This window comes from Choloepus didactylus, chromosome 19 (assembly GCF_015220235.1).
Source record: "Choloepus didactylus isolate mChoDid1 chromosome 19, mChoDid1.pri, whole genome shotgun sequence".
NCBI classification, from domain to species: Eukaryota; Metazoa; Chordata; class Mammalia; order Pilosa; family Megalonychidae; genus Choloepus; species Choloepus didactylus.
Genome location: NC_051325.1, coordinates 20,587,248 through 20,614,012, shown reverse-complemented (window position 1 = coordinate 20,614,012; position 26,765 = coordinate 20,587,248). Strand labels below are relative to the sequence as shown.

The following is a 26,765-nucleotide window of genomic DNA, read 5'->3' as shown; positions in this document are numbered from 1 at the left end:
AACTCTCAGTAACCAGGGAATAGAAGAGAGCTTCCTCAACCTAATAAAAAAGGATAATGCATCACAACATATTAGTATTCATTCCAGGGTTGAATATCAGTTTAACACTCAAAAATTGATTGATATAATTCACCATATTAAGAGGCAAAAGTGGAAAACATCTCTGCAGATACAAAATAAGCAGCTGACAAAATTCAATACCCATTCATGATTAAAAAAAAAAAAAAAGTACCCTGGAACAGAATGGAACTTCCTCAATCAGATAAGGGTCTATGAAAAACATACAGCTAATATCATAATTTACATGGAAGACTAAATTCTTGCTAACATCAGGAGCAAGGCAAGGATATCACTCTCACTACCTCCATTCATCATTTCTTGTCAGAAGGAAGGAAGGAAGCAAGGGAGGGAGGGAGGGAGGGAGGGAGAAAGAAAGAAAGTGGCATATACACTGGAAAGGAAAAAGTAAAACTCTTTAATTGCAGACCAGAGGATTATCAATATAGAAAATCCTAAGGAATATAAAAACACAAGCTAGTAGAATAAAAAGTGAGTGTATATTGATAAAAGATCAATATAGAAAACAATTTCTATACAATAGCAACAAACTATTAGAAATTGAATCATCTTTTAATATTTATAATAGCATAAAAATATGAAATACTTTGGTATAAATTTTCTAAAGTATGTATAAAACTTGTTCCCTGAAAACACACAAATCGTTCCTGAGAGAAATGAAACAAAATCTAAATAAATGGAGAGAAATACCATGCTCATGAATTGGAAGATTCAATATTATTGCATTGATCAATAGATTCAATACGATCCCAATGAAAATTCCAACAGACTTTCTTATATAAAAATTGACAAGCTGGTTGTAAAATGCACATGTAAATGCAAAGGAACTAGAATAGCCAAAATATTTCTGGAAAAGAACAAGCTTGACAGACTTACATTACCAGAATTCAGAACTTATTATACTGCTAGAATAATCAAGAGAATGTGGTATAAAAATTAGACATATAGATCAATGAAATGGAATACAGAGTCCAAAAACAGACCCACACATATATGATCAATTGATTTTGCTAAAGGTGGCAAGGAACTGCAATGAAGTAAGGATAATCTTTTCAACAAATGGTGCTGGGAAAATTGGATCTCCATATGCAAGGAGTAAAAAAAAACAGAACCCTGACATTAACCTTAATACCATTCACAAAAATGAAGTTTTGAAATGGACCACAGACCTATGTGTAGAAACTAAAACTATAAAAATTCTAATAGGGAAAAAAAAAAAAAGCAAAATCTTGTGACCATGCACTTCCTTTGGGATGTCCCAGTTTGCCCAGAACATTCCCTGTTGTCTGGCATCCCCATCCAATTAGCAGCCCCCATTCTCTCACAAAAGAATACTCTTTTGGATAATAAATTTTGTGATCACCTTCCATTTAACCAACAGCCCATCCTTATATTTGCCCACACCGTTCCAAAGAGCTCAAAATAAACAAGATTCTCCCACCCATCCCCAGGAGAGATTTGACCATTAAGGGAGACTATCATAACAAACAATGCTTTCATGCCAGCCAACTATAGTTAAAACCTCTTGCCAGCATGGACATTTTCATATACTCTACAGCTTACTAAAATTATTTTTGCCTTTTTTGCTTTAAAATCAGGGGTAATACTGGCCACAGGGGAATGACTCCCGGGGATGAATCTGGACCCGACATCATGGGACAGAGAACATCATGTTCTTGATCAAAAGGGGGATGCGAGATGAAACAAAATAAAGTTTCAGTGGCTGAGAGATTCCAAACGGAGCTGAGAGGTCACTCTGGTGGGCATTCTTACGCACTATATAGATAACCCTTTTTAGGTTTTAACGCATTGGAATAGCTAGAAGTAAATACCTGAAAGTATCAAACTGCAACCCAGTAGCCTTGACTCTTGAAGATGATTGTATAGCAATGTAGCTTAAAAGGGGTGATACTGTGATTGTGAAAGCCTTATGGATCACACTCCCTTTATCCAGTGTATGGATGGATGAGCAGAAAAATCGGGACAAAAAACTAAATGAAAAATAGGATGGGGGGGGTGATTTGGGTGTTTTCTTTCTTTTTTTTTTTTTTTCTTATTTTCACTTTTTCTGGTACAAGGAAAATGTTCAAAAAATAGATGAATGCACAACTATATGATGGTACTGTGAATGTACGTTTTGGATGATTGTATGGTATGTGAATATATCTCAATAAAAATGAATTTAAAAAAAGACTATAAACAAATCAAGACAAGAGTTACACAGCACGGAAACAAAGTATATTTCTTGAAAACTAGAATCCCAGCTGTTTGCACATGCCCAACATTGCCAAGCATTTCATGGTAGCCAGATTGCTTAAGAAAACTCAGAGTCCTCAGCAAATTAACTTTTAATTAATGACTCTTTAGTTGTAGAAGTCATTACAAGTGACTTAGGTAATACTACTTGTAACTAACCCTTTCTTTAAAAAGAAAGACATACTACCAATTATTATACCAAAGAGTCACCCCCAAACAACCTCTTTTGTTGCTCAGATGTGTCCTTCTTCTCTCAGCCAACTAGCAAATCAACTAAATTCACTATCTTCCCCTGCTTCATGGGGCATGACTCCCAGGGGTATAAGTCTCCCTGGCAATAAGGGACAGGAATCCCAGGGATGAGAGTGGCCCTGGAATTGTGGGATTGAGAATACCATCTTGTCCAAAAGGGGGAAAAGAAATGAAACAAAGTAAAACTTCAGTGGCTGAGAGATCTCAAATAGAGTCAAGAGGTCAATCTAGAGATTACCCTTACATGCATTATATAAGTATTCCTTTTCAGATTCCTTTTTATTTTCTAGTGTATTAAAATAGCTAGAAGGAAATATCTTAATCTGTTGAATGGTAATCCAGAAGACTTGATTCTTGATGATAACTGTATAACTGTATAGCTTTCATTGTGTGACTATGTGATAATGAAAACCTGGTGACTGACACTCCCTTTAACCAGTTTATGGGCAGATGAGTAATAAAATAATGACAAAAATATATAAATAACAGAGGGGATAAAGGGGACGGGATGCTTTGGGTGTTCTTTTTAATTTCTTTTTAATTTTTTATATTTTTTTCTTTATTTTGGAGTAATGAAAGTGCTTGAAAGTTAATTGTGGCGATGAATGCACAACTAACTACATGATGATACTGTGAGCCATTGAATGCATATTTTGGATGGATTATATGGTGTGTGAGTGTATCCCAATAAAATTGCATTAAAAAAATCAGGGGTAATAGGGGTTGGCACAAATAAAACTAAAGCTGGAAAAAAAAAAAAATCCTTATGACCATGGAATAGGCAAAGATTTCTTAGTAAAATATGAAGAGCACAAATTTATAAAAGAAAAAACTGATAAACTGCATTTTGTCAAAATTAATATCTTTCAATCTTAAAAATAAAAAAAGCCACATATATACACAGGTTAGTATACACACAAATGCATCCCTGCTCTGCCAGCAGAGAGGGCCTAGAAGCAATGACACCCCTGTAGCAATGAGAACACCTAGCACCCATACCTTGGTTTCTAATATCATTCTCCAAAAAAACAAACCAGCACCCCTTGGAGTAATGGCTGATACTGGGGCAATAAATATACAAGATGAACCTGGAGTACCTTATAATGACAGAAAGTAAGAAAGTGCTCAAAAAAAGAGGGAAAAAACTACAAAGATGGTGGTATATCCAAGCTACACAGGAACCAACTGGAAGAGCTCCCAATTATCAAAGCTAGAATAATTTGAGCAACAAAATAAAGGAGTATTGGATTATAACCCAAAGTATAAATTAAATATCCATGAGTCTATTCTGAATTAAATTAATCACTGAATAAATATATAAATGGGGAAAAAGAGATAAATCTCCCAGGAAGAATTTCAAATAATTATAGATGTTCCACCCACAAGAAAGGGGAGCATAACTCCATACTCAAGTGTGGGCTGCAAATAGCGATTTCTTTCCAAAAGAACAGCATGTTTAGAGAAGAAAAAAGAATAATTTTACAGTGGAGAGGTAGAGAAACACAAAATAAGCCAGGTGATGAAAGTCCACATCAACAGTTATAAGTCATGTTGATAGTGCACACGTTTGATATGGTGAGATGAGAAGGGCACTTCACTTTGTTGTCTTCCTCCCCAAATCTCATAATCCCATTGTAATCGTGAGAAAAAAAACAGACAAATTACAGTTGAGGGACATTTACAAAGCACCTGACCAGTACTTCTCAAAACTGTCAAGGTGATCAAAAATGATTTTTAAAGCCAAGGGGAACCTAAAGAGCATAAATGTAACGTGGTATCCTGGATGAGATGCTAAAAGAGAAAAAGGTAATTAGGTAAAACTAAGGAAACATGAATCAAATATGGACTCCAGTTAATAGTAATGTATCAATATTGATTCATTATTGTAACAAACATACTTGTGGTGGTTTGAATGGTTTGAAGCTGTACATACCTCAGAAAAATATGTTCTTAAATTTAATCCATTCCTGTGGATATGCACCCATTGAATGTAGGATCTTTCAATAAAGCTACTTTAGTTCATGTGTGACCCACCTCAATCGGGATGGGTCCTCATCCTATTACTGGAGTCTGTGTAAGTGGAATGAAATTCAGACAGAGGAAGAAAGCCACAGGGAGCAGGAAGCTGAAACAGAACGGGAAGAGGAGAAAGAGACCAGGAGACGCTGCCAGGTGCCTTGCCATGTGACAAGTTATGGACCATGGGTCACCAGCAGCCAGCCCTACAACGCAAATCTTTAGGGAGAAAGCATCGCCTTGATGACATCTGGACTTGGACATTTTCCCAGCCTCAAACTGAATGAATAAACGTCCATTGTTGAAGCTGAATTATTTCATAGTATTTGCTTAAGCAGTCTGGGAAACTAAAACATACTAGTGTAAGATGTTAATAATAGAGGAAATTGAGTGTAAAGTATACGGGAACTTTTTGTACAATCTCCAGAATCTTTCTGTAGAGCTAAAATTGTTCTAAAATTGAAACATTATTTAAAAAAGTCAAGCTACAGATAAGAAAAATAGATGTCTGTTCAAAGGACATGTACAAAGAATACATAAAGAATCCATACATCTCAGTAAGACAAGCAATCCAACTTTTTAAATAGGCAAATAATTTTATATACAGATTGTTTATAACACATGAAAAGATACTCAACATTATTAATCATTAAGGATATGCAAATTAAAACCACAAAATGCAACTACATACCCACTAGATTGACTAACATTGAAAAAAACTGACAATACAGAGTATGGGCAAGAATGTGGAGCAATTCCAACTCTCATACCTTGCTATTAAGAATACAAATGGAAATAGTTTGGAGGTTTTCTTTAAAATTAGTCATAAACTTACCATAGACCCAGCAATTCTACTCCTAAGTATTTATTCAAAAGAAATGAAAGAATCTTTCCACAAAAAGACTTGAATGCAAATGTTCTTAGATGCTGTATTCAGAACATTCCAAAACAGGAAACAACCCAAATGTCCATCAACTAGTAAATGGATAAACAAATTGTGATATATCAATACAGTGGAATATGACTCAGCAATAATGAGAACAAATTCCTAATACATCCAACAATATGAATGAATCTCAAAAGCATTATGCTAAGTAAAAGAAGCCAGCCACAAAAGATTGCTTATTCTATGATTCTATTTATACCAAATTCTAGAAAAGCAAAAGTATAGTGACAGAAAACAGGTTAAGTGGTTGCCAGGAGCCACTGGGTGAAGGGTGGAGACTGACTGCAAAGAATGACAGGCCAAAGGAACTTTTAGAGTGATGGAGATACTAAATATCATGAATGTGTTAGTGGTTGCATGACAATGTTTATTTGATGATACTATGTACATCAAAAATCATCAAATTCTACACTTAATATTGGTGAATTTTATTGTATGCAAGTTATACTTCAATAAAGCTGACCAAAAACAGTGTACCTGTTATTTGATATAAACTAGTCACCTACATGTTAACTTTCCCATTATAAATAATATGCATAAGCTGTTTGGTCATTTTGTTATTGATTTTCTGACATGATTCATTTTGTACAATTAGTAATCATCATGTCTAATCAGTAGCCAGTGACATTTTAAAACCTGTCAGACCCTGTTTCTCCCCTGTTCAAAAACCTACAATGGTTTCCCACCACATTTGGAACAAAATCCGAAACCCTAATCCCCAAGGTTCAGAAGGCCTTATATAATCTGGCCCCTCCCTTCCTCTAGGCTTCTTGTGCACCAGCCACATTGGCACACCAAGCATGTCCCCACCTCAGGGTCTCTGCATTTGTTGTTCGTTCATTCCTTCAGCAAATATTTATTGACTGCCTCCTGTGCACCAGGCACTTTAGGGAATACGGCAATGAATTAGAAGCAGAATCCCTGATCTCATGGACCTTTGACTCTAGTGAGTTGACAGACAATAAATAAAGGTTGTCTGTGTGTGCACACACATGCCTGTGTGTAAGCACACGTGTATTTATAAACCCATGATGATAGACTTAAATAGAAGAATGAAGTAGGATAAGACAGGACAGTGGAGTACTTTTCCCTCTGACCTAGAACTCTTTCCCCACATCTTTACATGGCTTTCTCCCCCATTTCATTCATGTCTCTGCTCAAATGACATCTCATCAGAGGGCCCTCCCCTTACTGTCTTATCTAAAATAGCACTCCCCACCCTTCTGCAACCATTCTCTATTCACTTACTATTTTATTTTTCTTATGGAACTTTTTACTACCTGGCATTATATATAATTTGTGTTTGTCTAACTCTCCCCATAGAATGTAAGCCCCACAATACAAGAAGTTGTCTCTCTTGTCAGGTACTGTATACAATGTCTAAAGCAATGCTTGGCATATAGTAGGTACTCAATAAATATTTGCTGAATGGAAGAAGTAGTACTAAATACAATTATAGATACAAATAGAATAATTTATCATTGTGAACTTTTGGCTTTTAAGTAACTTGATACTTATTAATTCTTGCAGGTTACTCCCATGGAGATACTCAGAAAATGTAATGGAATTTGAGAATCCAATCTTTTCACACTTAAAAGAAGAGAAATGAAATAAAGTCAGGTAATAGCATTTTCAGTTTCTAAAAGATGGAATTGTAAAAGCTAAATGTTTTTTAAGCTTACTCATAACACTCAAAAAAAAAAAAGCCTTTAAAAAGTGAGATCTCTGACTGCCTAACCCAGCAAGGAGGGCAGGAAAGCCATGAGACGAGTCAGGAGCTATTCCCCCACCATGACATGGAAACCCTTTCCTGTCAACGAAACTTGTGAACAACAAACCAAGGCAAAGATCTGTAAAGCATTACTCTTTCACCATAAACCACAACCTGTATTACCCATTTAATGTCCTTTGCTGAAAGTATAAAATAAGAACTGTTTGCAAGGCTACAGGGTATACTGTTCCTCTGGGGATCTATTATGAGGCATCTATTAACAGCTCTTACAGACGCAAATAATTTAATTTTCAAATGCTGTACAAAAACCAGACTGGCACATCATAAAATCATTTTTATGTGAAATGATTTATGTTTGTCCAATTTCCAATTTTCTTTATAGGAGAAGTTAGAAATTTACAGGAAATTACTAATATGTTAGTATTCATACCCTGTCACTCAAGCACAAATTTAACAAACATATCATTAGATGAATGAAATGTAGTAGAATGAAATATGTGATCATGTTTCTTATTCAAAATTAAGTATGCTAAGATATCAAAATTATTTTAATAACTGACTTCATGGATAAGCATCTAAAGCTGATGAGAAAGGAAACAAACAAAGGCTTTTGAAACAAATTATTTCCTTGAATCTTTTTTACATAGAATAAGAGTAACAGGATGTATAGTCCATGTCTTTATAGGTTTTTTCAAACTTACTCTGGTAAAACTTGTATAATATGCCTATCTTACCTAACACCATTCTAAGAATTATAAAGTCCTTGGTATTTCATCACCAATTCTCATTATTTACAGGATGAATAAAGGCCAGCAAAACTGTATGACTAACTAAAAAATCATTTGGGGATTTTTGTTTGTTTAGCAGCCAGTTAAGCTCAAATTATTAAGAACTGGATTTTGGAAAGACTTTCAATTTAGAATCCTCTGTGATGGTATAGGTTAGGAACCATTCATTCAACAAATATTTATAGGGCACCTATGTGCCAAGCAAACCCTCTCTGCAAAGGGCCAGACAGTAATTGGTTCGACTCTGCCGTTGTAGCACAAAAGCAGCCAGAGAAAATATACAATGGATGAGCATGACTGTATTTCAATAAAACTTCGTTTATGGATACTGAAATCTGGATTTCATATAACTTTCAAGTGTCATTAAATATCATTCTTCTTTTGATTTTTTTTAACCATTTAAAAATGTAAAAACCATTCTTAGCCCATGGGCTATATAAAAATATGCAGCAGGCTAGACACAGCCTTTGGGACACAGTTTGCCAACCCCTGATTTAAATCATGAGGATACAGCAGTGAACAAAACAGAAATATCCTTGCCCACACAGAGCTTCAGTTCTAGCTAACAAGAGATAAATTACAAGAAACTCAATAAATTAGATGGTATATGAGATAGGAATAAATTTGATGATGGAAAATGAAACAGGACAGGGGATGGGAAGGAGAGGGCATGTTGGTAGGGGAATAAGGAGGAGACAAGACTGTGTATTTTGACCCATAATTTCAAACTTAAAGTGCAATCATAATACAAAAACTTATTTATTCTTCACCAAAATCCTACAAATATTAACATCTTACCATATTTGCTTTCTCTCTCTCAAAATTTGGAAATTAGCACTATTTTAATATATTATCCAATCTATCCCAATAATGTCCTTTAACTGCAATCAGCTGTCAAGTCTCTTTAGTCTCCTTTCATCCGGAACAGTTTTGGTTTTCCTTTGTGGCTTCATGTTATGGACATTTTTGAAGAGGGGAGAACAATTATTTTGTAGCATGAACCTCTATTTGGGTTTATCTCAAGCTGTGTTGTCCAATACAGTAGTCACCTGTCACATGGTCATTTAAATTAAAATTAAGTTGAATTCATTATTAAAGTTATTAATTTAAAATAGTTAAAATACAATTAAAAATTCCAGTCACTTAGACACACTATCATACTGCAGGTTACTCAAGACATGGAATATTCTGGCTGCTGTGTTGAAAACAGACAGTGTGTGTGTATTGGGAAGGGGAAAGAGAATGGAGTTAAAGGTGGAAGCAGGGAAACCACTCATGAAGCCATTACAATACCACAGGGAACGCAAGACCACAGGGAACAAATAAAAAAGCCATGAATCTATAGTAAAACTTAAAAAATGCTCTGTGCTCTTCCTTACAAAGCAATGTCAGCTAATAAAAGGTTAATGGAGAATAGTACAATAATACGTTAACAAATATACCTCATACCAATTACTCATTGTAAGGGGAAAATGTACTTTTCAGTGAAGAAATCTAGTTGTCACTACCTTAAAACCAAGTGATCAAACTTAGCATCACTAATAGTGAGACAATTTACATTGTGAGCTTTCTGGTATGATGCAATGTGAATATACATTACCTACGATGTATTCTCACTGAAAAAGTTTAATCTGAATCTAATCAAGCCTCCAGACCTACCTTCCAGATTGTAGGAAATAAAAAAGATGGCAGAACAAGTTAAATGACAACAAAATATCCAGACAAATTCAGAATGTGAGACCATAGGCAAAATAAAAACTAGAGCCTGTTTAAAAAGGAAAAAAAAAAACAGCAATAAAAGACACTCTTTGGACAAATTAAAAAAAATTTAATACGGACTGGATATCACAAGATATTACAAAATTATTTTTCATTTTTATAGGTATGATGATTGTATGGTTTTACAGGAGAATGTCATTTTCATCACATGCACACATACATACATATACAATAGAAAGCAAATATGGCACAGTGTTAACAATTATTAAATCTGGACAGAGGATAAGTAGGTGTGCAATGTAAAATTCTTTCCATCTTTCTACGCCTTTGAAATTATTTTTTAGAGAAGATGTGGGTTTACAGAACAATCATACATATAGCATTCCTGTATCAGAATTTTTATATTAAAAAATTAGGAAAACAAGTAGGAGCAAGAGGTGGGTGGTGGTTTGGACCAGGGTAGTACCAGGAAGGTGGTGAGAAGTCAGATTTTGAATATATTTTGAAGAAAAACCAACAGGACTCCTTGATGAAATGGAAGTGGAATATGAGAAAAAGAGATGACTCCAAGATAGCTACCAGGTTTGGGCCAGAACTATTAGAGGGACAGAATTGACGTTAACTGAGATGGGAAAGGTTAGGAAGAGCAAGTTTGGGAAGAAGTACCAGGAATTCTGTTTTGGACATGGTTAACTGAAGACACCTATTAGGTAGTCCTGTGGAAATCTCTACTTGGCAGTTACAAAAATAAAGCTGGAATTCAGAAGAGATCCAGAGATCCAGGGAGGAGATAAATTTAGAGCCATCAGCATATAGGTGGTATTTAAAGCCATGACTATATACCACCATTGGAGTATACAAAATAAACCTTCAAAGAGAGATCTGCCTATCACCACCTTAACCAAGTAATCAAATTTAGAGTAGTGAGGCAAACTGAAATTATGCACCTTCTATGAAGCAGACTTGCTAAAAGTGTTTACATTTAATTCTTTTAAAACAATTTAATCACACCTCCAGACTAAGTTACAGGACATAAAGGAACAAGTTAAATGTCCCCTAAGAAAACAATCAGATCAACCCAGTATGAATTCTACAGGCAAACTGCATAAACTTTTCAAAATATTACTGTTAGTCATCCAGACAATTTCTGGGGCAGGATGGCGGCACAGAGAGGAGTGGAAGCTAAGTAGTCTCCCTGGAACAACTACAAAAAAACAGAAACAACTAGTAAATAATCCAGAATAACTGCAGGGGGACAAACAAGACCGTCCACTCATCATACACCAACCTGAATTGGGAGGAATGCCCAAGATCACAGCAGAAAATCTGTAAGTAAAACCTGTGGATCCAAGTCAAGAGACCCCCTCCCCCATAGCCCGAGCTGCAAAGCCTCGTGGTGCCAGAGAGAAGCTCTCTCCCAGCAAGCAAATATAGCTCGGCTAAGCTCCAACTGGGGTTTTAAATAGCGAGTGCGAACTGCTCACTACAGGTACAAATCCCCAACAAACAGACAGAGGCTTTGGGTGACGACTGATCTTGGAGAGCCGGAGGGTTGCCTTGGACTGGGTCTGAAGGGGACTATCTGTTTCTTTTTTGGCTCAGTGGAGAAAGCCCCAGTCATTTTCAGTTTCCAGGGCTCTGACTCGGGGAAGGGTGGAGACAGCACAAGCAGAGAGAGAGACCACTGAAATGCTAATGATCTCCACCTGGGGGGGTCTGTCTTCTCTACGAGGAAAGGGGTGGGGCCCTTTCCATTCAGAACCAGACCCCAGAGCCTGGGGGAACACGGCTATACCTCCTCACACTAGTCAAGAATTATAGGCTAACAGGCATCACCTGCTGGGCAGAAAAGCACAGTGACCTGAGGAATCACAGGGTGGAGCAATTTTCTAAGACACACCCTCAGGGAAACCAGATACTGAATATTTCTTCCCTCTGGGACCTGACCTTGTTCTGGTCTGGGAAAACCTAATTTGGATAACCAAGGAAACCATGCCTAGACAACAGAAAATTACAACCTACACTAAGAAAAACAAAGTTATGGCCCAGTCAAAGGAACAAACGTACACTTCAACTGAGATACAGGAATTTAAACAACTAATGCTAAATCAAATCAAAAAGTTTAGAGAAGATATTGCAAAAGAGATAGAGGCTGTAAAGGAAACACTAGGCATATATACGGCAGAAATCGAAAGTTCAAAAAAACAACTAGTAGAATCTATGGAAATGAAAGGCACAACACAAGAGATGAAAGACACAATGGAAACATACAACAGCAGATCTCAAGAGGCAGAAGAAAACACTCAGGAACTGGAGAACAAAACACCTGAAAGCCTACATGCAAAGGAGCAGATGGAGAAAAGAATGAAAAAATACGAGCAACGTCTCCGGGAACTCAAGGATGAAACAAAGTACAGTAATGTACGTATCACTGGTGTCCCAGAAGGAGAAGAGAAGGGAAAAGGGGAGGAAGCAATAATAGAGGAAATAATTAATGAAAATTTCCCATCTCTTATGAAAGACATAAAATTACAGATCCAAGAAGCGCAGCGTACTCCAAACAGAAGAGATCTGAATAGGCCTACGCCAAGACACTTAATAATCAGATTATCAAATGTCAAAGACAAAGAGAGAATCCTGAAAGCAGCAAGAGAACAGCTATCCATCACATACAAAGGAAGCTTAATAAGACTATGTGCGGATCTCTCAGCAGAAACCATGGAAGGAAGAAGGAAATGGTGTGACATTTAAGATACTGAAAGAGAAAAACCACCAACCAAGAATCCTATATCCAGCAAAGCTGCCCTTCAAATATGAGGGAGAGCTCAAAATATTTTCTGACAAACAGACAATGAGAGACTTTGTGAACAAAACACCTGCCCTACAGGAAATACTAAAGGGAGCAGTACAGAGTGATAGAAGACAGGAGTGCGTGGTTTGGAACAAAATTTTGGGAGATGGTAGCACAACAATGTAAGTACACTGAACAAAGACAACTATGAATACGGTTGAGAGAGGAAGGTGGGGAGTATGTGAGACAGCAGAAGAAAGGAGGAAAGGTAAAGACTGGGACTGTGTAACTTGGTGAAATCTAGAGTATTCAACAATTGTGATAAAATGTACAAATATGTTCTTTTACAAGGGAGAACAAGCAAATGTCAACCTTGCAAGGTGTTAAAAATGGGGAGGCATTGGGGGAGGGATGCAAGCAACATAAATTAGAGACTGCAACTAACAGAATCATTGTATTACGCTTCCTTTAATGTAACAAAGGTGATATACCAAGGTAAAGGCAGATAAGAGGGGGGGATGGGGAGGCATGTTAGACAATTGACATTGGTGGTATTGTCTGATTCTTTGCTCTACTTTGATTTAAGGTTATTTTTCCTTTTGCTGCTTCCTAGCTGTCATTTTTTTTTCCTCTTTCTTTTGCCTCTCTACCTTCTTTGACTCTCCCTCCTTGTGGAAGAAATGTAGATGCCCTTATATAGATAGTGGTGAAAGTGGTGAACACATAAATATATGACCATACAGAGAACCATCGATTATTTACTTAGGATGGAATGTATGGTGAGTGAAAAAAACCATATTAAAAAAAAAAAAAATGGGTTGATGACAAAACCTTGAGGGCAATATACTGAGTGAAATAAGCCAGACACATAAGGACAATTATTGCAGGATCTCACTGATAGGAATTAATTATAATATGTAAACTCATAGACATGAAATATAAGGTACCAAGCTATAGGACGAGGCTTAAGAATGGGGAGCGGTTGCTTAGTATGAGCAGAATGTTCAACTAGGATGAATTTAAATGTTTGGAAATGAACAGGGGTGTCGGTAGCAAGATGTGAGAACAACTAACAGTGCCAAATGGTGTGTGAATGAGGTGGAAAGGGGAAGCTCAGAGTCATATATGTCACCAGAAGGAAAGCTGGAGGTCAAAAGATGGGAATGTATAAAACTGAATCCTGTGGTGGGCAATGTCCATGATTAACTGTACAAATACTAGAAATCGCTTCCATGAACCAGAACAAATGTATGACAATACAATTAGAAGTTAATAATAGAGGGGCATATAAGGAAGAAATATATACCTATTGCAAACTATATACTACAGTTAGTAGTATTTCAACATTTTTTCATAACAGTAACAAATGTACTATACCAATACTACAAGTCAGCAATTGAGGGGGGCTGGTTAGGGATAGGGGAGGATTAGAGTTTCCTTTTCTTTTTTTCTTTTTCCATCTTTCACTTTATTTCTTGTCTGGAGTAATGAAAAGTTTCTAAAAATTGAACAAAAATTAAGTGTGGTGATGAATGCACAGCTGTATGAGGGTACCCGGGGCAAGTGATTGTACACTTTGGATCTTTGGATAATTGTATGTATCTGAACAATGTCAATAAAAATGAAAAAAAAAAAAAAAATTATTGTTACCAAAAAGGGGAGAGAGGGTGGTGGGAATAAAGTAAAAAAGATTAAAAAGGCAAAAATCAAAAGTAATGTGTGAACCTTAGTTGGAGCCTTGTTCAAAAAAAAGACATTTTTAGAACAAATGAATTACATAACTAGTAATATTATATGATATTATGGAATCTTTGTTAATTTGGCTAAGAGTGATACTGAAGTTATGATTATGCAGGAGAATGTCACTATTCTTAAGAGCTATCTGTTGGGGTATTTAAAGGACAAGTATCCTTATGGCCACAACTTAATTTCAAATGGTGCAGCACCATTCTTTCAACTTTTTAGAAAGTTGGAAAATGCTCATAATAAAGAGTATTTTTTTTTTTAAAGAAACTTTTTTGGAAATAAGCCTAACATATCTGCCCCCATCATCAGCAGAAATTACTTACCAGCCTCTGATTTCCTTCTGACCTTGATCAAGAGCAACGTTATAAGCACTGGAAGACAATATAAACTGGGACAGGATCAAAGCATAGGTAACCTTGTTTATCTTGGCTGCATCTGTTGCTCCTCAGATCTGGATCCGGACTTCAGATCCTCTTTTCCAACCTACAGTTATCAGTCTACTTCATTCCTTAGATGGGTCGGTTATATCCCTACTGCTACCAACATGAATCATAAGGCTGAAGATGCTGCTGGAACCGATGTAAAGATCTGTGACTCCACACACATTCTGAACACTGTCAGTAGATACAGATCACAATATGTCTTCCATATGATCTGCTATTTTTGGATGTTCCTAAGTATGATTAAGAAACAAATTCAATTAAAAATGAATCAAAAAACCTGTACATGAATGTTCATGGTAGCTTCAATCCTAACAGCTAAAAACTGGAAACAACCCAGATTTTCTTCAGTGGGTGAATGGTTAAACAAACTATGGTACATTCATGCCATGGAATACCATTCAGCAATAAAAAGGAACAAATTGTTGGTAAATGCAATAACTTGGATGAAGTGTACTGAGTAAAAAAAAAAAAAAAAAAAAAGCCAATCACAAAAGATTACACATGCATGATTCCATTTACGTAATATTCTTGAAATGACAAATTTATAGAATTAGAGAAAAGATTAGTGGATGTCAGGGGTTAGGAACTAGATGGGGAAAGGCAGGTGTTGGCTATAAAAAAGTAACATGAGGGATGCCTGTGATAATGGAAATCTTCTTTATCTTAACTATATCAATGTCAACATCCTGGTTTTGACAATACAGCAGAGTTGTTTTTTTTTTTAATTTTACCTTTGTGGGGTAAAGAGTATAAGGGATCTCTCAGTATTATTTCTTACAACTGCATGAGAATCCCTAATTATCTTGAAAAAAACGTTTTTTTTAAATGAATCAAAAAATGAAAATTTCCAAACCCTCCCACCCTGAAGATTTTGATTATGTCAAGTCAGGTGAAGAGAAGGAATCTTCCTTTTTTTTAACAAGCTACCTCAAGTGATTCCGATCCAGCTGCACAATGGCCCTCACCTTGAGAAACTGTGACCTAAATAAACTGCTTATAATTTCACTTTCTCCTTGAATCCCATCTTGAGGAGCCTTGTAAATGCATCTATCAGCAACAGCACGGGTGGGGAGGGGCAGTTAAGAAAGCTACAAATGAGCCATGAAAGACTGCAAAAGCTAGCCACTCAGGGCTAGGATTCAACTTTAACTAAAAAAAAAAAAAAAAAATTAGATGGGTCTGAAAAAAATGAATAAAACAGGTAGATCACTGGTAAAAGGACATAAAAAGCTTTCTGAGCAATTATCAGAGATGCAGCCACAAATATTATGTACACAGCAATGATTTTTGTTAGTATGTTTTCCATGAAGTAGTAGTAGAATCAAGATAAGATAAATGATTTTGGAAGCTAAATATCCTTTAGGAGGTTAGAAAGAAAACATTCAGAAATCAGTGCAATGTGCTTTTACTTATGGTCATTTCTGGTATGTTGTTCACCACAAACACTGGAAACAGTATTTTACTCTTGGGACTAGAAGTAAATAAAGGAACAATTTGGTGCAAGCTTAGTTGTGTCACACATTATTTTGATCTGCTTCAGCCCCAGGTCAAAAGTCTTTGGAGTGATATGCTTTGGTTCTGGTTCAAATTACTTCAATGGGAAATTTTTTTGAAAACTCATTAGTTTGACTTGAAGCTCATTTTCAATTCCAATTTTAAAAAATTAAATCACAGCTCACTCCAGTTTTACTTTTAGTTTAGGTAGACAATTTGCAACTTCCAGAGCGTTAAACAAATGTCGATTAAGCCTTCAATTCATTATCTCTGCCTCTTCAACAAGACAAAAGTTGGCACCTCTGCCTGAATCTTAATTTCAGCTGTATCTTAAACTGAACTACAGTCTTATTTACACAACCTCCTACACACAAGATGCAGCTGTCATTCCAACCTGGCAGATTGTAGCCCTGAGAGGATGTAGGCTGTATGTGGCCAGATTCTGGTTTTTTTTTTAAAGAGAAGCTTGAAATCCACATTTTTATGAGTCTCCTGATTTCTAAATGTTGGCAACAAATTCCAATCTTTAAAAATTCATCTATGCCAACCAACAAACATTTGTGAACTCTTTTGCAACCACTGGCGTGTATCACTCTGAAAAGGGTAAAAGGTTCTTAATCTTCTCCAGATATAAAAGTCGTCAGTTTTCAGACAGAGTAGCTCTTTGACACAAATGCCAGTCCTGACAACAAAGCATGAGTTCATTACCATGCTTATTTGAATATTTAAAATACTGAATATATTTATGTCTTGCTACTTAAAGAAACACGATAAATAAAGAAGTAAGCCTCTTAATCTGTGCTCTGGTCTAAATACCATGTGCCAACTCACCTTTACTAAGAAGAGCTAAAGTAGTGGTCAGAAATGCTACATAATTTTCTGATTGTGACAAATATAATCTATAAAACTTTTTTGAGTCACAAGAACTTTCAATTCAGAATCCATAGTAAGGAGAATCATGAAATATCATATATTTTTCTCACTACCTCGAACACCATTAATATAAACAACTTCACCTACAACTTTACCCAAGGGTGATCTTCCTTTAGCAAGATGATAAGAGAAAGCATGGCATTTTCTTTGGAGCTAGCAGTTTGTAGCAAAAACAAAACAAGACAAAAACAAGCACATAAAATGTACGTAGAGGTATATGGGGAGAAGGTAATCTGCAAAAAAATGGCAATTTTTTAATCTGGTAAAATGATTAAGGAACAATGAGAATTTATCTATAAACTAGATAATAGGACAAAGTTGGCTCTCATGCTCTCATTATGAAGTTTAGTGATTTCAAGATGAAAGCAATAGGCACAAGCATAAATCTTGAAGATGTTATGGCATTGAGGTAGACAAGACTCACAGGAAGACAAATTCTTATAAACAAAGGAACACTAACAATCTTCTCAAGTATCCTGCCCAAAAACATCACAATTAGCCTTCCTGGGTCCCTCCCCTCCATCTTCTTCCTTGGCTTTTCATTTGCCATTTCTCTGCACTCTTTTTTCGGGAAGGCTTGAAGGGTATAAATCTACCAATTATATTGCCCTTTGTCCAGTTCTGAAAAAATACTCAATGAGGAGAAGGTGAAACTATAGCAAAACTAATTTTTACTATTACTAAATTTTATTTAAAGATTTATTTGAAGGATAACTGTGTTAACCTTGTTTTCCATGACTGTGAATATGGGCAATAATAGAGATCTGCACCATGGAAATGGCAAGAGGATTATGGATTCCTCCTGACATTTGGTACAATATTGAACTAAAAGGCAGAATTTTCACAGAATTTCTTTTTTTGAAAGAACAAGCCTTTCCTTAAAACAGACACACAAAAGATGTTGTTTAATCATTTACAGCTGTTATCATGGATTGGGGGGTGGGGCAGGGTTCAAACATTTTCAAGGATTTCTATAATTCGTTGAAACCATTTGGCAATCCAGGAAACAAGAGACAAGAAAATTTAGAAGGGATTGCTTGGCATATTTACACAATTAAACAGAAAACTATAAATCGGTAACTTACTTAAATTGTATGCAGATATAGGAGCCTTAACAAAGCATAAATTTTACCACCACTGCCACCACTGCGATATAGTCATGCATGGGCATGTCTGGAAAACTGCTTAAGAGAGTACAAGTTATACATTTGCGTAAGGAACCAAGGAGCCTCCCAAAGGAAAAAGAAAAAAAAAAGTATCCAGAGAGAGAAAATAAGGGTCACAGATAATTATAAGTCATAGAACAAAAGCTTGGGGATCTGTTATCATGGGATGACCAAAAAAAAACAAAAAAAGTCAGAAAGAAGCTAGACAGATCAGTCAATTTAATATTCCGCTGGCAAGTCAGTCATTAGCTACACCTTAAAAGATGTCCAGAGGGCAATTTGCCATTACATGTATTTTTAGGTTAATGCCTAGGTATTGAAACCAGAAGATATTTGCAAATTCATTTTCAGGTCAATGAAAATAATATCCAGAAAAGCTATTTTCATCCATGTGTTGAAATAAAATACATATGAGATTACATCTGCAGAGGTGCTGCCCTGTTGTTAAAAGTTATTCTCGGAAACATAGCCATGTAAAAATGTTTTCAGCCAAATACCATACCAGCCAATTACAAACAATTAAGACATGCTTTACTGAGATATTTACTATTAATTATGTTTGGGCTTTTAACCAATTAATATTATATTAATAAAAACTGGAAAGTTCAAGAATTAGTGGACTTTAGCCAATAAGCTTCAACAGAGTTGGCCAGAAAACACTTTTACTAGGCCCAAATGAAGTATCTTTCATTCATTATTACAGAACCTCAAGGCATACCTAGACATCAGAGGCTCAATTATCTAAAAGTGGTTCCTAAGGAAACAAAAAACTTTCCTCTTTCATTCTGTAACTGCTCCTTAACAACAGAAAGTATTCTTTCTTTTTGGCATTTTCTCTTTTCTCTCTACCTCAGGACATATTTACAGCTGCACTGGCTGCTTTACAGACATGCTAAAGTTCTTACAGTGGTTGATCAAAGTTGGAATGGCTGAGGAAATTACTCAAGTTAGACAGCCCAGAATTATATCTAGCCAAACAGTTACAGTGCTCTACTTTAACATGTGTTAAAGTAATATTTTAGCGATCTTGGATGTAAGTTGAGAGAACATTTGTTTGTATCACATTCTGTGCACACTTGAGTCAAATATGGTATAGCAAAAACCCAATTATAGTATCTGTGACAGTTAATTTTTTTAACTATTCAATTACACAAAAGACAACATACTTTATATAAAACTTAAAAAAAAGAAGAAGAAAAGAAGAAAACCTCACACATAGCATATATACTAGGAACTAAGCCTTTTTAAGATCGTCTAGAAGTACCCAAGCTCTTCTGGAAATGCAGAAGAAATGGAAAAAATGTTGTTATTTGTTCATTAGAACATTTGTTGATTTGGTTTAGACTATTCCGTCAAAAATAGAACCATATTTTTCTTTAATATATTATTTAAAGTATTTTAATAAAATACTACACCTCTGCACTCATCTTTCTACTAGTAATCTGCCTAACTTACAAATAAACATATAACAATTAAACAGAAAAATTACATCACAGCAATTTATTTTAGTGTGTTTTTTTTTGTTTTTTTTTTTTTTAATTGAAAGCCACAGAATTGCAGTACAAACAGTGTTAGTTGTGAAACATAACACAAACCTCTAAAATAAAATACTGGCTTCAGTAGACTTGCACATCTGAAAGAGTTTTAAACTTTGTTTTAGTTGGATTCTTTATGCTGTCCAGGAAGAGGTTAGCACACACAGTACCTGCAACTGTCCTTTCCACATGAGCCATTTCTCTAGTACTGCCAAATTTGGCATTTACTTATACTTCTCTTTATCCTAAATAATTATCCTTTTTAACCATGTTGTCAATACGGAAATATCACTCAAAAAGAACCTAACAGATCATGGAATTACAATAACTTAAACCATGTTCTATCAATGTACAGGCATGGTTAGAATGGGGGTTGGTAGTGATTAGTAACTTATAAGTCCTCTATTAATTATGCTTGTTTTTATTAAAATGACTTCCAATCCACTAGAAAATGCTGTTAACATCTGCAATTACTCCAGTAGAGGGAAGCATAAATAAGTAAGCAACCCTGAATTTTCTGGGAAGCCTAATGTTTTTATAGTGTGATGCCCCATGTTACAGTATATGCATGTCATGAACCTGTCAGAAAATGTGGACTCCCTACAAGAGGCTGGACCATAAGTAAGAAAAACTGTCATTGAAAACTCCTTGGAGGTGGGAATGGCCAAAAAATTTTTGTCAACCAGAATGTTTAAGATTAAATTTTAAGCTATTTGCTCTGCTACAGTGACATGCGATCCTTCACTGCTCTAATATTAAGTAAACTCTGCTACACATACAAAAATAAGATGATAGGTAGATATGTAGACAATAGATAAAAATTTTAAAATGATGTTTTTCCCTGCTTTGAAGCAGAATTTAGGTTATGATCTTGATGAGAAACTCAAAAATCATTGTAACTTAAGTTTCTTCCTTATTCCTTTCTAGATTTTGAATAAAAAATGGACAAAATCTTAAAATCAAAAAGCAGTTTTTCAGATTGGCCTTCATGATATCAGCCTGTGATACTGTTGAACACAGAAAAAAACTTCTCAGCTACTTCCGTAAAAGCAAACACACACACTCTCAAAAAGTAGATGTTAGATTATAAAACTGATGCCCCAAATGATACAAATCCAAAAATACACACACACACACACACACACAATCGATTAAAAAATCACTCTGTAAATTCAAGGACCAACAAATCTAATTAAATCCCTTTTGTTTAACATTCTCTATCAACATAAGACTAGAAGACATTTTACACTCAAGAGTCCAGAAGTCTGAATTGTTTCCACATAGCCAAAACACAAGATTGCCACCAACTCTACCACACTACCACATGTAGCTTTAAGTAGCTCCAAACTGAAATCCATAATGGGGTAAAACAAGGGCCCACACATAAAGTTACATGCTCCTCAGGATCTGCTAAGTCTGGTCTCTGACCACATCTCCTGCCAGATTCAGCCAAGAGGAATACATCTGATGAGATCCACACAGCTCATCAAGAAATGGCTGGAAAAGGCTGAAATAATTCTTCATGTTCCCATCAGAACAAAGTAAAACATAACAAGCTCTGTACTAAAATATTTGGTCTTATTCAAATGTTAATAGAGGGTTTAGATGCAGTGTAAAATTAATCTAGGATGTAATAATTGATTCAGTTTTCTTTTTATTCAAAAAAAAAAAAAGGAAAAAAATCACTGCTTTTCCATTAAGCAGTGCTATAGAACATATTTAAGTTCTAGGGTCTTTGGCATCGGTACTCAAAAAAAAGTGTTTTAAAAAGAGCATAACTTACTTTTACTGTCCCAGGCTAACTGGGGTCTGTCTGGTGCTTCTTTGTCTGCACATGTCCACCCACAGCCTGTCTTCTAATTAAATCAATGCTCTAGCAGCAGAACAAGCAAATAAGTTGCCTCCCATCTGCATACAGCTCTTCAGGATACATTTCCCTTGGTCAGAAGATGGAAATTCTTGGGAGAGGTGATTTTCTCTGCCTCTTCACAAGAAGAACATGGATACTTGGCTGGATGCAACTCCATGAAGTGTAACTGTGTGTACACCTCAAAAAATAAAACAAAAAATGCAGAGAAACATAAAGACTCCATAAACAGCGGGAAAACACAACAATATTGCAGCACCGCTGGAAATACTGCTATACAAACAGGAGAAATAGGGTCTTTGCCTGAAATAGTGATAAGTTCTTCTAAAAAAAAAGGAAAAAGAGCATCTAAAGTCAAAACTCAAATCTCAAATTTCATGCAATGAAAACATTTTAAGTACTACAATGGAAAAAAAGATAACTCTCCTTACTTCACATACATAAAAAGAATCCTTCCCCCATAATGGAAAAAATTATACCATCAATGGAAGAGAAAATTGAAACTTTCAAGGGTGGTAAGACTAAAATTAGCCTTATCAGCCACATTATGGTTAATAAGTACGTGTGTACATGAGAGTTAAAGGCATTGAGCTGTCTCTCCAGTGTGGATCACTGACACACTCAGCTACCCCCTGCTTATGAAAAGATGATTTCTGCAAAGCAAAAAAAAAAAGTAAAGAATGGAAATGCTCATTTATTTAAATAATTTTTTAACTCCCCAAACGACCTTAACACTGATGCCAATATGTTTTTCTAATAAAAACCAGAAGACTGAAGAGGGGGCAGGGTGTGGTTAAGCATCTTCTCACAGAGAAACCTCACAAGCAAACTTGTTAAAGGTTTGCTCAGGATAAAGGGGATATATCAGACCTTCCTAAGTCACCTTCTGTCCTAGATATGTCCATATGCCAGCAACAAACCATACCACCACAGGATATCTATGACCACTGAGCATATACAGTACTGACAGACCTTAGGCGATTTCTATCCCCCCGAGGTACATGGACAATTCCAGACAGAAGTAGGCAGCCCCAAGGAAGGGGGTGTGGCCTAACAATGCAGCACATAGAGGCCTGGGCTGGGGTCCACAAACAACTGACTACTAAACCTTGATCCACATCCTAGACATCCCTGCATTAAAGAAATGCATGCAGTGGTGGCCCTGGATATAAGAGGACAGGGAGTCGGGGATAAATGTGGACCCGGCATCGTGGGACTGAGAGTATCTTCTTGACCAAAAGGGGGATGCAAAATGAGACGAAATAGTTTCAGTGGCTGAGAGATTCCAAATGGAGTCGAGAGGTCACTCTGGTGGACATTCTTATGCACTATATAGATAACACCTCTTAGGCTTTAATGTATTGGAGTAGCTAGAAGTAAATACCTGAAACTACCAAACTCCAACCCAGCAGTCTGGACTCCTGAAGACAATTATATAATAATGTAGATTACAAGGGGTGATAGTGTGATTGTGAAGACCTTGTGGATCACACCCCCTTTATCTAGTGTATGGATGAGTGGAGGAATGGGGATAAAAACTAAAGGACAAATGGGGTGGGATGGGGGGATGATTTGGGTGTTCTTTTTTCACTTTCATTTTTTATTCTTGTTCTGGTTCTTTCTGATGTAAGGAAAATGTTCAGAGATAGATTGTGGTGATGAACGCATAAACTATGTTATCATACTGTGGACAGTGGACTGTATATCACGGATGATTGTATGGTGTGTGAATGTATTTCAATAAAACTGAATTTAATAAAAAAAAAAAGGAGGACAGGGAGTTACAGAATATGTGTAACAATATTATATCTAATTATATAAATACATAATAATGCAAATACCTACTTTCTTTCTCTCATACTATCATCCATCTGGGTAAGAAGTTACTTCTTAAAGAACTTTCCTAGAGTTTATAAGCAAGCATTATATTGGATTATATGGTGAGCTAAAGGCAATGGACTGTTTTCAGTACAGAGATAAAAAATCTTGTGCCTAATAGAATTTGCTCTTTAAATGCCAAAGCATTTGGACAATCAATCACTTTCATCATGAATTACCTCTCCCCTGACCACAGAGAACCTTAAAGGATGAATCCAGTCAATGAAAGAACTGCAGGATAAACTTGGAACAACATAATTTCAACAAAACACTTTTAACAAAGGACCCTATGCAATTTTCTCCAAATCAAATTTTTAAAAGGCCATCCATATCACTATATTTAATGCACAGCATTTTACCTACCAAATTAAGCAGTTTTCGAAATGAACTCACCAAAGGTTACATCAAGATCTTCAAAATCTCAGCCAGATTCATCAGCTTTCTCACAGAAGACTACAAATACTCCTTCAAAAGTTTGTTAAATCTCACCTATAATCCCCTACTGGAGCTTCCTTAAATCAGCTAGCTATTTTTCTTTTAGAAAAGCACTGATACACAAAGAAAACTTCAGTTTTATAAGTAGCTCAATTTCAACTAGAATCCATGAAACACTTTCCAGTTCAGGACCATTCCTAAAAAAAATCAGTGACATCGTGATTCACCTAGATTTATACCCAGTTTCCTAGCATCAGAAGCTACACCATGTTAAAATGTACAATATCGGGGTCTGGGACTTAAAATCCACCATCATTACCCGAACCAATTTCAAAAGCAGCCTAGAACACAACTGTCTTCCAAATAAACAGCCTTAATTCAACTACCAAATTGTTTTATAATAATTATCTTCTCTGAATTGAGTGAAATCAGAGTAGTGCTACCCAATGAATAAGAAGTCATTTCCCATCATCTTCAAGAACAATCTCAAAATATTCCATAAATAGCTAAATGAAGCAATAAGGTAAAATCAATTCATCAATAAATCTTCAAAACATGATCTATAAACTCATCTTCCTATTGTCTTCCCTACATTTTGCAGGTAAACAAAAACGTACTTTGGAGTCATATCATTTTCATTACCACACTGCAGAGTGGCCACCTTCCCTCCCAAAATCCTGAAAAGAGAAGCAGTTCAGTTTAATAGGCAGGCACTTATGCATTCCTCATTCCTCCTACCCCAGCCCCACCCTATTTATCCTCTTGCGTAAATAAAGGGAATAGCACCTCTGGTGTCCAGAGGGGTAGCTTCAGGAAGTGACAGCTTTAGGAAGTACAGAAAATATTAGAATCCAATTTTCTTATCTCTTTCCACTGACCCACACTGTTACAACAGCTCTTTAACTGAACTTTTTATTTGAAAATCTCATCCTGTTTAAAGGTGATGAAACACAATTATGTAAGGTGACAGAAACTGCAGAGGGCAGTATAAGCATGACTTCCAACATACTTCTTAAGACTCAGGAAGATTCTTCCAGTTAGTGCAGCTTTAGCCTTTAAACTACTAAAATTTCAATCAGAGATTCCATAGAAAAAGGAATTAAGATAATTATTTGAAATTCTTTCCCAAATTTAATAATTAAAGGAGAGAAAGTGTACTAAACTCACTTAGGCCATGATCTATATGTCTCACTCCAAACAAAAATAATAGAACGGTGTGTTTAAAAAAACAAAACAAAACAAAACAAAAAACATTTAATCAACACTCTCAGAAAACACAGGTCATCATTAAAAACTATAAAGCTCAATTATTCATGAGCAACTCATTATTTCTAACTGTATTTCTAATCATTTTTAAGTATGAATAAGTAACTCTTTTTAAAGTAGGATTCATTACTGGGGAAAAACGCAATGAAATGTGCAGTATAAGTATGACTTGAGAAAATTAAAGGTATCCTAAGATTAAAAAGAAAAACTTAAATTTACTCAATTTTGTATTCATAGGTGCCACTGTAGTTAATCCCTAGCTACTCATTAAGCTTCTTTCCTCAGACTCACACTGACTCCATGTGCTGGTTATCTCAGGATAACATCTACTGCACAAAGGAGAGTAATGTTCAATTAACAGTTGAATTAAGTTAGATGAAACCTTCCTGGTGTGTGTATTTTGAGTAGAAGTAAGATTTAATGTACATCAATTTTTCCTGCATATTTTTATTTATTTTATCCACAAGATATAATTAATCTTTCCTTGATGTTATAAAACTTGTCATTAATAATTACCATGAAAATTCACTTCACACATATTTCCAAAGCACCTCATAAGATAACTGGAATAATTGCTAACAGTTATGGGGTGTTAAGTGCCACACATTGCTCTAGGTAGTTAACATATATTAACTAAGTTACTCTTCACAAGAGGCCTATGATATAGGAATTATTATTATCCACACATTTTAAAGGAGAAACTGAGTCAAGGAGAGGCTGTGACGTGCCAAGGGACACAGAGCTAATGACTGGTAAAGCTGGTATAAGATGTATTAGTTACAACAGGAGGGGACCACACGTTGTCAACTGCCTCAGGGACAAAGCTACAATAGAGCTGGTGCCACCACAGATGTTCACCTTCCTGACTACAGCAGGACCAAGCTGAAGGTATTAACAAAAGTAATTAAAATCTGTAAAGCAAGATCAAGAGCATAACTACATGATTAAGCAGGGGAATACAGAGAAAACATGGCTAGGACTTTTAGTAAACTGGGCAATTTTCACAGGGAAAGGTAAGGTCCGGTATGACAAGGTAGATGCACTGATATGAAAGCCTAAACACAAGGACCACAATCTGGTCAATTTGGGAAGGTCTACTTTAAGTATCACTTCCTTCCCCAAACTCATCCCTGTTTTATCTTCATGTCTTACTTAACACAACTCCCCAAATAGTCTCCTTAACCAGAAAACTAACTGTTCACTATACTCCTTTACAGTGACTGACACAACCTATCTTCTATAAATTTAAGCAGCATAAGAAAAACTTCTGAAGCCCTCAGTATTCCTTGGACAAACTCATCATCATGGTTCTAGATTAAGAGAACTGAGAGATCCTCCCTCTGGAGTACAAAGAATCCCAGTCAACATGAGAGCCTCCCCACTCAGTTTCACAATGTCTACAATTAACTGCGGACCAAAATAGC

The 26,765-nt window shown here is 35.9% G+C and overlaps 1 protein-coding gene across 8 annotated transcripts in view; it reads right to left on the bottom strand.

Moving 5' to 3' along the window:
* TASP1 (taspase 1) overlaps positions 1 to 26,765 on the bottom strand; it is a 656,132-nt gene that overhangs the window by 605,500 nt on the left and 23,867 nt on the right. The gene's annotated exons all lie outside the window — the stretch shown is intronic.